Consider the following 18,052-nt stretch of genomic DNA (forward strand, 5'->3'; position numbering starts at 1 on the left):
TTGATAGAATTTTTTTTAACTATTTCTGTTTACCTACATTGTGAATCTTATTTTGACTTACATCATTGCAAAAGGAATCACTTAATTCTTGTCGGATAGATATATTTATATTAACAGCTGTAATATGAACTTATTTCTTAATAAATATAAACTTATTTCAATGTTTCGCTTCAAGATATAAATAAAATTAGAATATTATCTTTAAGAAACGTGCGTATGGTTGGCAAACAGTGTTAGTTGCATCTCTCAGGTTTGTTGAATGTGAGTGTTGGCGTTCAACTTCTCCAAGCCAGGAATTCGGAAATGGGAGCTTGGAGTTTTTCCTGGAATCATTTCCAACTCATTAATTGAAATTCTAAATTTTAATTGTCTTTCGAACTACATCAGACACCAATGACTTGTGGAATCGTGAAATTTTGGATCTTTATAAATTCATTCGTAGCATTTAGTCAAGTCGTCCAAAAAACTCGTACACTGGCCATTTTGGGAAATGATTAATACCCTACTTTTATTGGCAAAGAGATGTATTAGGAGTAATATTTGTGGTATCCTTTAACGAACAAAGGCAAATCTATAACCAATCATTTTTAGCCAGAAAGTTCTAGCCTAATGGTGTCCTTGAGCTCTGGTATGTGCGTTTTAGCTATGCAAAATACCAATGATTAGTAAAAGGTGTCGCTGTGTTGCTTTCTGTTCCAAACGGTTATGCAACATTGGATGTTTAAATTGACTGATTTGTGTTTAAGTAACTCGTTAATTTACTTAACTCATTAATTCTAGCTTGTAATTACTAACATTTCTGTACCTATTTATAGGTGTGATTACCTAGAATTGTTGACTGTAAGAACCAACGAATGACACTTAATTCTTTTGTATGTATTTAATTTTTCATTCCAGACTGTAGGATTTTCTTTAGAATTGCTTTTACCTGGAGCTACAAGAATACTGTTGGTACTTATATAAGCATCATTCAGAACCTACGGATAAAACAAAAATAGCGAACAGAACCCCCCCCCCCTCTCTCTCTCTCTCTCTCTCTCTCTCTCTCTCTCTCTCTCTCTCTCTCTCTCTCTAATCTAATGGAATTGCCACTGTAAATGAGGAAGAAAATAATCTATAATTACTATAGTTTTTCACAATTTGCTATCTTTTCTTTCTCCCTCTAAATCTAATATTTAAAATTTGTGAGATACTTTTCATATATATAACCGTTTTTTTTATGAAATCTTACAGCAGACTAGAAGAGCAGATCTTCCTGTTTCCCCTGAAACATAATTAGAAATAGATCAAAGGTCATTATAGAATAAGAAGGATTAAAGGTGCAACATTTCATAACATATAAACTTAGATAAATGGATGATATAAAATTAGATTTCATTTAGTCCCCCTCGAAAGTCAAGACAGAAACGAAAGAAAACTGTGTTGCGAGTTCTATTTTCAGCAAAATCTATAGAAAATTGCATATATTAAACTTCATTATAGTCAGTTTCTTTACTTATTAAAAACTGATGGAGCAGGAAAAGCTTCCTCCAATCTCAGTGAACGGTTAATATGAAAAGATATTTTATCATCATAATGATATGTTTTCGAATATTTTGGGTTTTTTAACGTTTTAAGAAATTTGTTTTGCGTTTTTAATTATTTTCAATAGTTTTAAATGAAAATCTTTATATCATGTGGGAGATTCGGTAAAAATTTACATATATAGTTTTAGAAAAAGAAATCAGAATTTTGAAAAGAGTCTGATCAAAATGCTTGGAATAGACGTTATTCATTGAATCATTCATGGAAATAACTTCACTAATATTATTGAATACCCTCTTGACTTAATTTTAAACGCGGTTACTTAATTCTCTCGCGCATTCGACGGACATTTTAATAAATATATCATCATTCCAGAGTATGTACTCCCAATGCAGCTCACTACCTTGCGTAATCTCTGAATGTAAAAACCATCTAGTTTACCCCAAAATAAGAAGCAAATTTTTCCTACCATTCCTCTGTTCTTCAACACAATGTAGAATGTTTTATATATACTATTGTATCAAATGGTAACTTTATGCGTTGTAATTGTAAACTAAAGGCTTAATATATAAATGATTATGATAAATTATATAGAAAATAAACGTATTTCTATAGAGTAATTTAAAACCGTGCTAGAATGATCACCTAACATACAAGTATCGTTTGAGCTTCAAAATTCTGTTATATAAAATAAAGTTTAGTCAATGCTAACCGGAAAAAAATATGAATTAATATAGAAAATATGTAAAGATGTCTGTGATTTCTCTAATCACTTATGAACGAATTAAATCTTGAAGGTATTTTTAAAAACTTGTCTAGTGAAATATGAAACAGAAGAATATTCATCTTTTAGCTAATTCATGAATGAAAACACCTTTACAATTTCTCTTTTTACATTTGAATAAAATCAATAATCTATAATTTTATCTCAATGATTTTATCTGCAATTTTCCTCTTGATGTTTTAAAAATGATATAAATTTAAATGTCTTGTTTCATACTGTAGGTTTTGAGATCAAAATCTGTCATAAAAAAAAAAATAAAAAACTTAATTTTTCATTTGGCTGGGTCACCAATACTAGGTTTGCTTTCTGTGAGCTATGAGACAAAATTCTCCCACCATCACCAATCCACAGTTGGCTAATATAGTGATGAAAATTGTCCACAACCCAGACATGAATAAGGACATGTCTGAGGCCTTTGACCAGCAGTGGAGTAGAAACGGCAGTATTATATATATAAATATATATATATATATATATATATATATATATATATATATATATATATATATATATATCCAATACTGGGTCTTTAGAGTTAAAGTTTAGTGAAAGATTGAAAAAACAAATCAATCAGACAATGACTATGTTAAGTAGAATTTGAAAATGGAATTGCCCTGAAATTACATGTAAAAATCAGACTAATACCAGTTTAGTGAGATCGGTGTTACTGTATGGACATGAGTCATGGTATGACAATGAAACAATTTCCAAGATATTTAGTAGATTTGAGAACAAAGCCTCAGAAGGGTATTGGGGGTTAAATGGAAGGACAGGATTAGAAATAAAACTATAAGAGAGATCACCCAAGTGCCATACATGGATAAGATTATGGTGAGGGGTAGATGGAGATGGTTTGGGCATGCTCTTTGCACTCCCAAGAGAGATTAGTTCACCAAACTTTCAACTGGGCTCCACAAGGCAGTAAAAGAGTAGGAAGACCCAAACCTACATGGCTGAAGACTATGAAGCGTAAAGTAGGAGACGATGAATGGAGAAGTATTGATTTAAAAGTTCAAGATAGAGACAACTGGAAAAACCTAATTGAGGCCCTTTGCATCAATAGGTGTAGGAGGAGGTGATGATGAGGATATATACATATAGGCTATACACACACACACACACACACACACACACACACACATATATATATATATATATATATATATATATATATATATATATATATATATATATATTATTTTTCCTAGTTTCCTTTCCTCAATAGACTATTTTCCCTGTTGGGGCCCGTGGGCTTATAGCATCTTGCTTTTCCAACTAGGGTTATAGCTTGGCAAGTAATATATATATATATATATATATATATATATATATATATATATATATATATATATATATATATATATATATATATATATATATATATATATATATATATACATATATATATATATATGTGTGTGTGTGTGTGTGTGTGTGTGTGTGTGTATAACTTATTTACTTCAGGTTTCTCTACAATAAAGGGGTCGTTTGTGTGACAGGATCAATATTTCTAATAGCATCAGGCATAGTGTTATTCTGAAAGAAATTGTCTTCGATTCTTGGACGCCACTGAGATATTGTTGTTGTTGCATATGTGTATTTGTGTTCGAGTGCGTGTCTGTCTGTCTTTGTATCTGTATGTTTGTGTTTTCAAAAGCTTTGTTGGAATAGAATTCTCCTTATGCAGAGACGAGACAATTACCAACAGTCTGACGAATGAGTGTGTCTCCACTCAATCAACTCTGAGTTCTCCTCTCCCTTCCATTCCACTTCAAGTTTTAATGAACAGACGGAGACACAGAAAGGAGAAAGTTTGTGTGTAAAACCATTTGAACAGGAATCTATTGTCCTGAGTTACATAACAGGAAGAGTAATTCGGTTGATAAAGTATAAGAAGGATATGGAAAGATCGAATCAAAAGAAGCCTTTAATACTATAAAATACTTTAAATGTGATTCTCGTTATCACAAGGAAGGATGCTCACTTGACACCATTGGTTATTTTCTCTCCATCACTCGAAGACAGAAGATTTAAAGACACATTAATCAAGATATGTAGTTGATACTCGAAGGAAAAGACATAATTATCTCTCGTGAAGGTTTATAGCGAGAGGAAAAACATAAATATACTCTTAAATGTTTAAAGGCCGCTCATGAATGGCAAAGACAAGGATCAGTGACAATGCCCTAGTGAGTAGGACAATGCCCTGGAGACTGACCTCAAATGCATATGATTAGTGCCTACATTAAGACCCTTTTAATCAAGCTAGGACCAGGGAGGGTCAGGCAATGGCTACTGTTGACTTAGCAGGTAGACCTATAGGCTCCCCCAAACACCCCATCCTTAGCTCACAATGATGGTGACTTTGCAGACAATACAAGAAACTACCGAGTTGGAGCGGGTCTCAAATCCCAGTCCAGCAGATTGCTAGGCAGAGACATTTCCAATAGCACAACTGTCATCATAATGAATAAGCTTTATGGATCCCATACTTTACCTCTGAGGCCACATAGTTGTGCAGTATGTAAGGAAGTTTTCCATAGACTAACGGAAAGTGGAATCATGTAACATTCCTTATCTTTATTTGTGGAAAACTGTTTTGAAGTGAAACTACTCAGTGGTGTTACCAAATAACTTATTTCTTTCTTTCTTTCTGGTTATCAGTGATAAGGAGGGTACTCAGTGTCTCCATTGGGAGTAAGAGAATAGAATTCTTTCATGTTATGTAATTTTTCAGAAATTCATTCCCGGCTATTTATTTTATTTATCGTCTGAGGTTTCCTGATAATATACCCGTTTGCAGAAAACTAGTTAGGAAAGAACCTTGGAGTAATACTGTGTAGTCAGTCTTCTACAATATGATTTTATTGGTCAAATTTATAGAAAATCTTCTCATCCATTTATTAAATCATGAGAAATAAAGCTACTGAAATTCTATATATTTAGATGGGATAAAACAGTTTGTATGAATGTGAAAAAAGTGGGACTTATTCAAAAATATATTGTAGCATTTGTTAAATACAATTTCTTTGACTTTTAATTTATTTTATACTAAACTTTCATTGTTGCCTTGATGTGAGGTCACCTTTGATTAACGCCCAGGAAGTCTCTCGTACAAAAGATCCAAATCCTTCTTACAGTTCTGAGTATGAGCCTCGCAACCCCATCCCCTCAACGAAGTAATGGAAAAAGACACTCGGTAATCAAACACCACATAATAAATAGTAATTATGATCCCCGATCTCTCTCTCTCTCTCTCTCTCTCTCTCTCTCTCTCTCTCAATGTTTATCATGTAGATGTTGAGAAGAAACCCACATTTGAACGAACATTTTTATTTATTTGTAGGTTCTCTCTCTCTCTCTCTCTCTCTCTCTCTCTCTCTCTCTCTCTCTCTCTAAAACCCATATATACGCAAACACATATGGTACCCTCCTTAACGAGTTAATATTCATAGCTTCAAGAATAGTAACTTTTTGGCAACGAAGGTGTCTCGTCACTATTGCTATATCTCTCTTTTTAAAAAGAGAACCATTTCCAACAACAGGATTTATTCAGAGCGTAAACCTAAATAGGAGTCTATTTGTGTCTACTGGGATATTCTTGGCAAAGAGGTTTGCAATTGAATTTCCCCTCCCCAACTGGATTGACCTTCCAACAATTCGATCTGTCGGTTCTTGGAGTCTATTCAAACGGGCGTAAAATCATATACATTTGGAGATTCTAACACCCCACAGTACCAGAGAGGTTATTCTCTTGTTAGGGTCATGGTGGTCTATGGAAAAGGTCCCTGCCTGGTGATCTACCGGACTGGGGTTTGAGTTCCACTCAAAGTTGATAATTTCTTGTAGTGTCTGAAACCTCACCATCCTTGTGAGATAAGGACTGGGGCTTCGGTTGAGCTTGCTGAGTCTTCAGCAGCCATTGCCTAGCCCTCCCTGGTCCCAGCTTAGCTAGAGAGGGGACTTGGGCACTGATCATAATGTATATATGGTCAGTCTCAAGGTTATTGTTATGCTAGCAAGGTCACTGTCACTGTCCCTTGTCTCTCTCATTCATGATCGGCCTTTAAACCCTAAACTTAAAGGAGTAGAAATCATTAATGTCGTTGGCATCAGGATGGGATAACCTCACTAATGATTCTACAACCCTTTAATGGGTGTCCCTATTTCTTGTATCCATTGCATCAGTTTTCTAGAGAAATATTTTGAAAGTAGTATCACTTACTGATATAAGACTTTCAGTGTGGACGATGCTATATCTTATATGATATATTGATGCGGACATTTACACCCCGATATTATCATGTGTGTTTCATACAAGAAGTTACGATGCAAATATTAAAATGGGTTTATAATCCGAAAAGACATAATTACAGGAGTACTTGTTTTGTCTCTATAACTAAGCAAGAGCCATAATTCTTTTATTCACGACAAATATCCCATAGACAAAGACATGCACACCCGCAATGAAGGCCGGATTCAGAGAGAGTCACAATGACAGACGATGATATTTCTTGTAATGAAAACTATATAGTCTTCCTCTGTCGACTTGTGACTAAGATGGTCCCAAGTACAACAGAGTCAGCAAGAGTCTTTCGGAGTTCAATGAATTGCATATGTCGTTAATCTTTAAGGCAAGGTTCCCTCATTCAGATGTTCCAACTCCCATGAAAAGCAGATTTGACCTTACCTTGTGTCCCCCTCTATTATGACCTCCCCCTCATGACCAGTCTGCTATGGTCAACCTATAAGCTTTTTGATGCATGAAATTGATAGCAATGGGTGTTGAACATAACAATGTATGAGGATATCACGAACGAAGGCGAATGTTTGTATTGTATAGTTAGTGTATTGTTTTCTCAAGTAATGCTGTAAGCTGCTTCCATCTATTTATTTGATTTGACTCTAAAGCATTTTTTCCTGATTAATTTTAATTCATTTGACGCATTTTATGCGATGAAGAATGTATGGACCAATTCATGAATATAATGGATGAATAATGGAATTTTATTCCCAGTTGAGGTTTTGTGATTAGTGACTGGGCTGAGAGGAAGTGTCAGGCAATGATTAATACTTAAGAGGAAGGGTGTTGAGAGAGAGAGAGAGAGAGAGAGAGAGAGAGAGAGGGGGGGGGCAATGGTTCTAGAGTAGCCTACCATTACCGGTATTCTCTTTTCTTCTCAAAAAAAGAGAAAATAACTAATTCAACCTCACGAATATTCAGATTTATTAAACGAATTTTTCATTTTAGTTCATTTTAGAAAAGAGTCTTTGTCGGAAACGTGTTTTGCAATCATTAGTATTTCATAGTTTTTCTTCCTAGTAGCTTTGAAACTTACAATCAAGACTGAAAAGTAGTCTTTTTTCTCCTTTTATTTTGTATATGTAAATGAGCTTTCAATGATATTATGGCTGGATGAGCAGCTGTGAATTCTGTTCCCCCGAAAAGAACAATATGAGGCAAAAGTAATAAATAGATTTTAGTCTGTATTTCTAAGATCATCTTTAGATGTGTAACATGAAACCTGAGCTTTGACTAATAATTAAATGTCCGGTTGATGCAAAACAACAACTTAATATCTTTAGTTATTGAGGTTTGAAAGGTCGTTTGTAAGTCGTGTAAAGGGTAGCTAGCCGATTGTGTTGGTAGCAGTCATGGACACCTATTTTGATAATACTGAAGCCTCACACAAATGAAATCATCTCTCTCTCTCTCTCTCTCTCTCTCTCTCTCTCTCTCTCTCTCTCTCTCTCTCTCTCTCTCTCTCTTTTCAATTACTATGTATTTTTCCGCAATTTCTCTGTCCTTTTCCCAAACAATAGCTATGGAAGTTCAACTTCCTTTGTTAGAGTGAGAGGATCAACAACTTCATTCAAGTTACTAAATTGGAATTTGGGAATTGGGAATCGTAACAATTCCTAATCATGAGGCTCAGTTCACAGATCAACGATTAAGAGTATTTTGAGAAAACCTTTGTTTCCCTAACTATGATAATATTTCCGATTGGTAATAGTCATTGGCATAACGAAGTCATTGGCATTAGTTAAGGTAAGAAATATTAACGGAATGTTATAATATTTGAATATTTTTTTCTGAACTCTCACTGCAATTCTTATTCGGTAGTTGGTCAAACAGAATAGTGGATTTGTATATTAAATTTTATTCGCTTCTTATCATATTTATTGAGAGAGAGAGAGAGAGAGAGAGAGAGAGAGAGAGAGAGAGAGAGAGAGAGAGATAACTGCCACCTTGAGGCCCTGTCCTGCATAATCTCAACCGAGATTGCAAGGTCCTCCATCTCATTTGATATGTGAAATCCCCGTGGAGTGTATCATTCAAAATATAAACATAGAGTCGTGCATGTCATCCCAACTGTTGTTTGTCTATCAATCTGAGCTTGCATCTTTGCATAAATATGCTTTAGTGTTTATACTTAGACCTATTATCTCTACTACTAACCCCCAGCCCTATGTATTGTTTCATGTGTGTGTGTGTGTTCGTTAGTGCGTGGAGGTAGGCGAACACACACCAATCCTGATTCTCATTTAAATTCCAGTTTTAATCCCAATACATGACCTTAATATCATTAAATCACATAATAACACATAGAGAAAGATTCTGCACACACACACACACACACACCCACACACACACACACACAACCCTTTTAGAAGGTGACTGACATACCAACAGTGCACGTCTATTGCAATTGTATTGCCATAAATCCATTTGCTTTTCATTGTTCGTCAATGATTGATGTTGTAGTCTCACGCCTAAACACCTTCGAGACAACTTGGAAGGCAATTATTTAGAAGAATTATATATCAACTTTAAGTGAATATGTTTTATAATAATAGTGTACGTGACCTGTCAAAAATGACGAAGAGATATTTAGATTTAGGTAGTAAGGATGCACATACACACGCACAGATTTAACCCTCACGCCGCCCTCCCTTTCCTAAATAAAACCCCTCTCACCAGGGTATGACTACTCTCTGAGCGCAACACTATTTGCCAGAGGGGTCCTTTAGCAATGGATGTTTATAAAGTCAATTTCTATGAATGTGAACTTTTACCAAATAAAACAATCTGATATATTTAAAAAAAAAATACCTTATGAAATGCAGGTTAAGAGTTCTGTATTAATTTGGCTTCCATTTTTCCTTTGCCTGACGGGGAAGATTTTATCAAAATAATTCCATCTTTTCCCTTTCGATTATTGTTTTGATTTTCATCACTTTGATTCTCGTTTCTTCGTTGACTTCTCATCTCACCTCTGACTGACTTCAACTCTTTTACCTCAGTCATTAAATAGATTCTGAAATAAAGAACCTAAATCTCTCACTCTTTCTCTCTCTCTCTCTCTCTCTCTCTCTCTCTCTCTCTCTCTCTCTTGGGGCTCCAAATGAGGCTCTCGGTTTGTAAACACGCTTTTTGTGAGCTCTCTATATAATGAGTTTTTGTGCAAGTTCTAGTGATACTACACCTTTCACCGTGTTATATAAGTTACAGGAAGACTCAGTGATCATTTTAGTAACAACAGTGTGTATATAGAATTTTTATAGTAGTCTGTAGTTACAAAATAAAAACTCATACCCCGTGGCATACCCACTCGGTCGGCAGCGCTTCAGTTCACGCATGCGCAGTGTATGTGTGACGTGAAAGGGCTGCGGCTTCGCTAATAATGGATTACTCTGGGCCAGCCTCTATTTCTGCGGTTCAAAATAAACTACACCTGACTGATGATGAGGATGCAGATATGACTGATTGGCCACCACTCACACAATCTCTTCCTCATAAGCCCTCCAGTACTGTTGCTAATACCCCCATGAAACGCCCAGTGGATTATGGGTCAGATACTAAGAGTACTTCACATTGCTGCTAGAACATCAAAATGTCAAGAGTCTTTCACTAGACAAAAGAGTGATGTCACTCTGCCTCAACCCCCCTACACGACGTGCTCCCTCTGCTACTCCAGCTTTTGTTCCCCGTGATGAATATGTTAGGTTGATCTTCAAAGAAAATTTTAGCACTGACACTAAACTACGATGGCTGACTGAAGTAAACAGAACCTTCAATCTTGATAAGGAGCTGGCAGAGGTGAAGATCTCAGCTATCACATCTAAATTTGTATATATTGCAAGGAGTCATGAGGACATCATTGGCAGGGTGAAAGGTGGTGAATTTCTGTCCATAAGCCTGGATATTCAAGATTCAATAGACAGACCCCGTAAGTATTTAACATATCTCATTACTCGTTACCCTATTGAAGCAGACCCTAACCTTGCTAAGGAACTACCTGGTGTATACAGTGCATGAAGATTTCTTCAAAATGGGAACCCTATTAATCGCATTGTCATCACATGGAGTCTACTAGAACCACCACCATCTGTTTATGAGTTTTCCTTCTTCCCTTGCCTACCTCCTTGTGAATTACGCAGAATGAAGGAGGATCAGCACAACTGTTTTAACTGCTAGGGTACTGGCCATATTTCCCGATATTGCTCTGCCTCACCTAAGTGTGCCTGGTGTGCTGCAGCCTATTCCACACACACCTGTCCATACCGTAAACCTGTTACTAATGCTTCCACCTCATTGTCAGAATCATCATCAACTCCAGAGACTGTGCATTGGAAATGCCCTCGTTGTGGTGAAGCAGGACTTAATATTTGGCATGGATGTTCCACGCAGTCACTTCCACTGACACCACCACCACAACCAGTGTAAACCTCCTCGTTATGCCCTCCTGAATCAGCTGAAATTTCAAAACTTCGTAAGGCTGTTGCTGCCTCGGAATCGCACTGTACAGCACTAATGACACGCTTTGATAGCTTGATCGTTCAGCAGGGTACCACTGCAAGTAACATCGACACACTAGTCAAGGCACAACAAGTTCTTATGACCTCTGTTGTCTAACTTACTGAGAAGCAAGATACTGTTGCCTCTTGTCTTGAAAGGGTCAGTGGCCTCCTGCCAGCTCAGCCTCCTACACTTGGTGCACCATCTTACAATGCTGCTTCTCCGGTACGTGCTTGATCTGTCGCTTGCAGCGTTAAGGGTAAACTTCAATAGACTCATGCAACTACAGTCAGGACATATGTTTATTGCCATCACCCACAAGTAATATTTATTCAAGAAGCCTTCCCTGGCAGTGCTAAGCCAGGTGATCAGGCTCCAACACTCTCCGGTTATGTTTCATATGGTCTTATTACTTACATCCACTCTACTCTCCCTCATCAACTCCTTCGCTCATCATGAACCAACCAACTTTTTCAGGCTAAGATAGGTGATGGTCATATTCGATTATGCAATGTTTACTCTGCTCCTGGCTTAATCAACCTCTCAGCACTTCCTACACCTACAAACCTTGGCATGATCTACATGGGTGATTTCAATGCCAGACACCTAGATTTAGGTGATGTCTCTCCAATCCCCAACCGCAGTGGAGTTCCTCTACTCAACTACATCCATCGTTACCATTTAATCCGATGGGATACAGGTGGTGCTACACACACCCGGGGGGGGGGGGAGGGGGCACTTCTGATCATATCCTTACATCTGGGCTCGTGGCATCACATGTCTCCTGTCATTCTGCTCCCTCGCTCTTTTCTGACCATGTTGCCTTATGTTTACAGTACGCAATACAGACTCATCCAAGTGACCACTATCATCGTACCCGCATCAACATCCCACCCAAGTACTGCCCAACATACGTTTCATATATCTCCTCTGTCCTACCTACCTTTGATAAACACTCTCCAAAACACCTGAATAATTCTTTAGTGAAAGCTCCCCATGACTTCTATCAACCATATATTGTCAGGCATCACATTAAAAGTCATCTTGTTGCCCATGCTTGGACCTTGGATGAACACATTAAGCAAGCAGAGAGAGTTGCGGCCGATGCTGGCCTTGCCTTTCAGACACAACCGACACCAATCATCTACTTCAATATCAGCAGGCGAAGGATGCTCTCCAGAAGTGTGTCTACACTGAGTCATGGTATAAATATACTGACCTAAATAACCACCACACTAGTGTTGGGACCATGTGGCTTCTCATCAAAAGGACTGTCAAGAAAAAAACCACATGTGCACTTCATCACAGTCCACAAGCATATGCCCAGGATCTCATCACTAATTGGTCAACCCGGTCACGGTCTAGTAGTCTCCCTGTACAAATCCAAGAAGCATTTTCTTCTCAGAGCAATTTACGCAATCTTCGTCTGATGGCTCCATTGTTGGAATTACACGAGGAGGACAAAGAGTTGATCACTGAGGATGAGCTGTGACGTGCTGTTATGGGAAATAAAAATTCTGCTCCTGGAGATGATGGCCTTACTTATCAAGTGCTTCATCTCCTCTTGAAGGTTCCGGGAAATCCTATTCTACAATTGTATAATCTTTGCTGCCAACATGGATATGTACCTGCTGCCTGGACCATTAGAACAATTTTTATTATCACAAAGCCTGGAACTGATAAATACCGGCCTATCTCCCTTACCTCCGTGTACCGACTTTTCGTCCGATGTCACTTCGTCCGATGACACTTCGTCCACGTCTTTTTGTCCTATGTCTTTTCGTCCAATGGACTTTTGGTCCAACGAAATTTGGTCCAATTTTAAATTGTTTCAAGCCATAAAAGAAAAAAGAAAAACCCTAGCCAATTCATGATTTCCTCAATAGCAAAATTAAACCTTATAAGGACTTTCTCCCTTGTTGTTTATAATAGCATATTAATTAATTGCCAAACTCTAAAATATAGGAGTGAAATAGGTGCAAATTATATGCCACATTCCTGAAAAAAAACTGTTTTCCTCGTTGACTCATATCCAGTTACTAATGTTTTGAGACGTTCGGTGATTTTTTGATATCGTGAACAAGAATTTGACGGATCTCCTCAAAGTATTTGAGTTATTTTACCTTGAATAAATCCTTCTTCTTACTTCAAGGTTTCGATAGATTTCCAAAAGTTCAAATGTGCTCCACCCGCTGAACATTTAATTTTCTTTTCTTCTTCGTTGATTGTATGAACTTTGCCATTTTGGGATGGGCAGATTCAGAAACTAAAATACTAAACTTGCAGCACACTATATATATAGTACCATACTAAAGAGAGAAAAGGAGAAAGAGATTGTTAATCATGACTAATGGAGTAATTAGAAAATGCTCACATTACTTTATCACAAGAGCCAATAAGATATAAACTTTTAACAGAGAAGTGCAGTAAACGGTAATAACAATCCTTTCAAACATTTGTTTTTTTAGAAATTGGACCAAATGTCGTTGGACCAAAAGTCCATCGGACCAAAAGTCCATTGGACGAAAAGACATTGGACAAAAAGACGTGGACGAAGTGTCGTCGGACGAAGTGACAGCGGACAAAAAGACCACCCACCCCTTACCTCATGTCTTAGTAAAGTGTTTGAGTGTATATTACTAACCAGACTAATGTACCAGTTACAAGAAAAACTTTCTCCCCATTTGTATGGCTTTCTTCCACAGAGGAGTACTCTTCACTGTTTAGCTGAACTCTACTCCCGATTGTCCTCCAACAGTATAGTTGCCTTCCTAGACCTCAAAATTGCTTTTGATATAGCCAACAGAGATATAATTCCTGATCGGCTTGTCGAATTTCGTGTCAGAGGAAACCTTCTGAAGTGGATAAACAGTTATCTCAGTAACAGAAAATCACGTGTTTTCTTCAAGGGGGCATGTAGCTCCTATAGAAATTTTGAGCATGGCACACCTCAGGGTGGTGTATTGAGCCCACTTCTTTTTAATATACTTATGCACTGTGTACTGTTTCTCCTCCCTGTTATCCCTGGAACCACTGTAACCTGCTAGCTATGCTGATGATGTCTGTATCCACTCCACTACCCCTCGAGACCTTAAGCATGTCCTTCAAGACTTCTACAGGTCCTGTACCTCCTCTGGCCTCATACTCTCCCCAGAAAAAAAGCAGAATCTTCTCTGCGCAGCATCTCCGAGACCTGCCAGTGTTCATTATGGGTGAGATTATTATAGCTCACTGCACACAGTATACATATCTAGGTTCACCAGTCAGGATCACCCCTGCTATACCTGTACAACAACGAATCCATCCCATGGTGCAAAACCTTCTTGATCGACTGGAGCCTCACTTCACTCCCATCAAGTGGCTTACCACCAGGGCCACAGGTATATCTATCCCCGTGGCTAAAGCCTCTATATCCTCTTCCTAAGGTCAGTTGTTGTCTATTTATCTCCAACTTTAATTCAATTACCCAGACAGGTGTTACAACCTCTAGAACTGTTCCAAAATAGATTAATGAGGTTTATCCTAGGATGCCCTCCTTCCACTCGGATAGTCAACATGCAGACCGAACTCATGTTACCTCCATTAATAGAGAGAATTTATGCCAATGTAACTTTGTTTTCTGCTAAATGTTTACACTCCCCACAATTTACTCCAAACTTCTCTGCTGTCCTCAGAGCATCACTTGACGAAGATGCACCAAGACCTCAACTCTGACCAGGGGGCCATAACCTAGTTAGGGCAGTAATTTGACACCTTGATATCGGTGTACCTGAGCAAGCAGTCATCCAAGATTTGCCACCATGACGGGTTCCTATTCCTGCTGTCACTTTCACACAACCTCTAAAGATGCCCATACTAGTCTACAGAAGCAGCTGGTTTTGGAAACAATATCCAAAGTGTCAATTTCAGCTCCTGCAGGACACCACATCTACGTTGACGGCTCAGTATAGGCAGTTGGAAGTGCAGCATGTGCTAGGTTCTCCCTAACTTTCAAATCTCCTGAGGGTGGGTGACATGGTCGCAGGTTGCCAAACTCATCCAGTTCCACTTATTGCTAACTACAAGGTATATGGGATGTAGTAACTCTACTTGTTAGAAGAAATGTGAATGGATTGGGGATCTGTGACTCCAAATCTGCACTCCAGGCACTGACATCTTTTAGGCCCAGCTGTGGCCGTGTTGTGCGAGACATATTGTGTCAACTCACTGCTGCTTAAAATGCCTCGCTTGTCTTGTCCTTCATGTGGATGCCCTCCCATTTGAGGCTTGCTGGGAATGACATGGCGGAGAGTCTTGCTAAAGCTGCCTGCATGCTCGACCTTGATGACTGAAATGTTGAGCCCTTACTTCGCTGACTTAAACATAGAATATATTCAGCAGCTTTTGCCTCTACTGTATAGTGTAGGGATGCAGAGAGGGGCACTAGTGATTCCATACAACATCATGATAACTTTTTGCAAAGCCGTCACAAGTACTGGCGACAAGGACTCATGGTGCGTAGGCATAATGTCGTAAGTGCCAGGATAAGGTTGGGATATCGTCCTTTGTGGCAGGTTGGACAGACACTAGATATACCACACTACACCTCATGTAAACTGTGTAACCTTGCTAATGCCAATAACCTTGACCACTACTGCCTTCATTGCCCCACTGTCAGGAATCTGTTACCTCAAGGACAAAATTTACTTTAAACCTGCCAATATATACTCCAAGATGACCACCTAGACGTAATTTTGACTCGTCATCCACACTATGGTGGCTGCTAAACTGTCTGTTACAGTTGTTGTGATAATGGAATACGATCTCATATATGTTATTTTTGTAACTGATATACTGATGATTCAATGGTGTAATTTTTTTTCCGTTGATTTCTGATGTACTGTATGTAACTGCTAATATGTAAGTTTGTTTCACGTCTTTGGTCATAATAAATTTATTAAATAAATAATCTCTTTCTCTCTTACTCTATATATAATTATGCCCTCCATTACATGTAATATGATTTGGATTCTATTTTAATTTTCATCAATATATATATATATATATATATATATATATATATATATATATATATATATATATATATCTTTGTTTCCTCTCGTACAACTATGACCAACCGCAGTCAATCCATGACCTAAATATGAAATATATTGAGTAGTTCAAAAGGATCAACATTTCTCTTATCAGTTCCAAGGAAATCGTTGGAGGATCTTCAGAAGTAGTCCAATACTTCCCTACCCTTCCATCCTACCTTCCTTCCAGGAGGATTTAAATTCTTAGTTCACAAACACCCATTGGGAACAATAAGCATGAGTCTCATTAGGTCGAGGAGTTCACTCACCCTTTTCATGGTTCACTTTTGACCCAGCAATGAAGTTACGTCTTCTTCTTCTTCTTCTTCTTCTTCTTCACAACATATGGTTCAGTTTTCTTTGGTTTTGCTTAACCTCACTTTTAGAGAAGTTTTATGGAAAACAGCAACTAATTAATTGAATGTTCCTTTTAAGTCAAAGAGTTTACTCATTGATACTTTAGAAGTTCAAAATTGGATGTTATAATGTTGCATTTTGTAATTAATGTTATCAATCTGTATGTTAAGCAAACATTTAATTATCTGGAAAATCAGGAGATTGCAATACCAAAGGTTGGAAAGGTTGGCAGAAGTAAAGATTAAACTCAAACAAAATAGTAAGAAAGAATACAGGTATAATGAAGCAAAAGAATATTCATTTTATAATTCATTATACTTAGCTGTGTAGATTACGAATTTCCAACTAATGATAAAACTATTATTAATAAGAGCAGCAACAAAACTTATTTCCCTCGTCGGTTGGGAGAATCGAACGCTGGCCTTTCCATCTTAATCAATGTGACGCTGCCACTGTACCACAAGACTCTCTTATAAACAACCAACTGTCAGGAAAAGTATACGTGCAGAAGAGTTGTGCCTGATCAGTGAGTGACTTACAGTCCGAGATGGGATTTTCCGGGTTAATGTCAGTCAGGGGAACTATATATGTAGGGAGTGACTGTGTCTGTCTGATCAGTGACTCACAGTCATCAGAGGTGGAGTTTCTTTTGTCTTCCTTCCCTCTTAGGTCGAAGGAAAATATTCTCAAGATAATTTCTTTGTTTCCTTTCTATTGTTTTTTGCCTTAATTGGTTTGCCTCTAAATGCAGCTATTTGATAGTAATATCTCTCTCTCTCTCTCTCTCTCTCTCTCTCTCTCTCTCTCTCTCTCTCTCTCTCTCTCTCTCTCTCTCTAACTAAATTGCCAGTGTGAATAAGGAAGAAAAGAATCTATAATTACTATAGTTTTCCACAACTCGCTATCTTTTCTCTCTTACAACAGAAGAGCAGATCTTCCTGTTTCCCCTCAAACCTAATTAAAAAGAGACCATTGGTCAATATAGAATAAGAAGGATTAAAAATGCAACATTTATTAACATATAGACTTGATAAAGGGATGATATAGAATTAGATTTCATTTAGTCCCCCTCGAAAGTTAAGACAGAAAACGAAAGAAAAATGTTTTGCGAGTTCTATTTTCTGCAAAATCTATTGACAATTTGCTTTAATAAATCTTCATTATAGTCAACGGGAATAAAGTTTTCATGTTTGCATTCTACCATTCAGTTTCTTTACTTATTGATTACTGATGGAACAGAAAAGACTTCCTGTAATCTCAGTGAACGTTTACTTAATATGAATTCCTAACGAGTTTGGATCAGATGGAAGCATCACAATGATTTATTTCAAAAGTTTGTGCTTTTTGACCATTTAAAAATTTGTTTCTGTTTATTATTAATTGTTTTTGATATCTTTGAATAGAATTTTTTATATCATATAGGAAGAATTAGTTATAATTTACATAAATAGTGGTAGATAGAGAAATCAAATTTTGGAAAAGGCCTGATCAAGTTTCTGTGCGCTCGAAGTTAGA

At 37.4% G+C, this 18,052-nt stretch overlaps 1 pseudogene; it reads left to right on the top strand.

Moving 5' to 3' along the window:
• The first annotated feature begins 12,357 nt into the window (after positions 1-12,357).
• LOC137618897 (uncharacterized) lies at positions 12,358-15,874 on the top strand (annotated as a pseudogene).
• Positions 15,875-18,052: the final 2,178 nt, after the last annotated feature.

Source organism: Palaemon carinicauda, chromosome 25 (assembly GCF_036898095.1).
Source record: "Palaemon carinicauda isolate YSFRI2023 chromosome 25, ASM3689809v2, whole genome shotgun sequence".
Lineage (NCBI taxonomy): Eukaryota > Metazoa > Arthropoda > Malacostraca > Decapoda > Palaemonidae > Palaemon > Palaemon carinicauda.